A 385-nucleotide genomic window follows, 5' to 3' on the forward strand; every position below is an offset into this window, starting at 1 on the left:
GGTATGGACCTAACAGAAGACAGAAGATATTAAGAATAGGTGGCAAGAATACACAGAAGAACTGTACAAAAAAGATCTTCATGACCAAGATAATCATGATGGTGTGATCACTCACCTAGAGCCAGACATCCTGGAATGTGAAGTCAAATGGGCCTTAGAAAGCATCACTACGAACAAAGCTAGTGGAGGTGATGGAATTCCAGTGGAGCTATTTCAAATCCTGAAAGATGATGCTGTGAAAGTGCTGCACTCAATATGCCAGCAAATTTGGAAAACTCAGCAGTAGCCACAGGACTGGAAAAGGTCAGTTTTCATTCCAATCCCAAAGAAAGGCAAGGCCAAAGAATGCTCAAATTACCGCACAACTGCACTCATCTCACACACT

The sequence above is a fragment of the Bison bison genome, unplaced genomic scaffold, assembly GCF_000754665.1.
Source record: "Bison bison bison isolate TAMUID 2011002044 unplaced genomic scaffold, Bison_UMD1.0 scf7180017864080, whole genome shotgun sequence".
Lineage (NCBI taxonomy): Eukaryota > Metazoa > Chordata > Mammalia > Artiodactyla > Bovidae > Bison > Bison bison.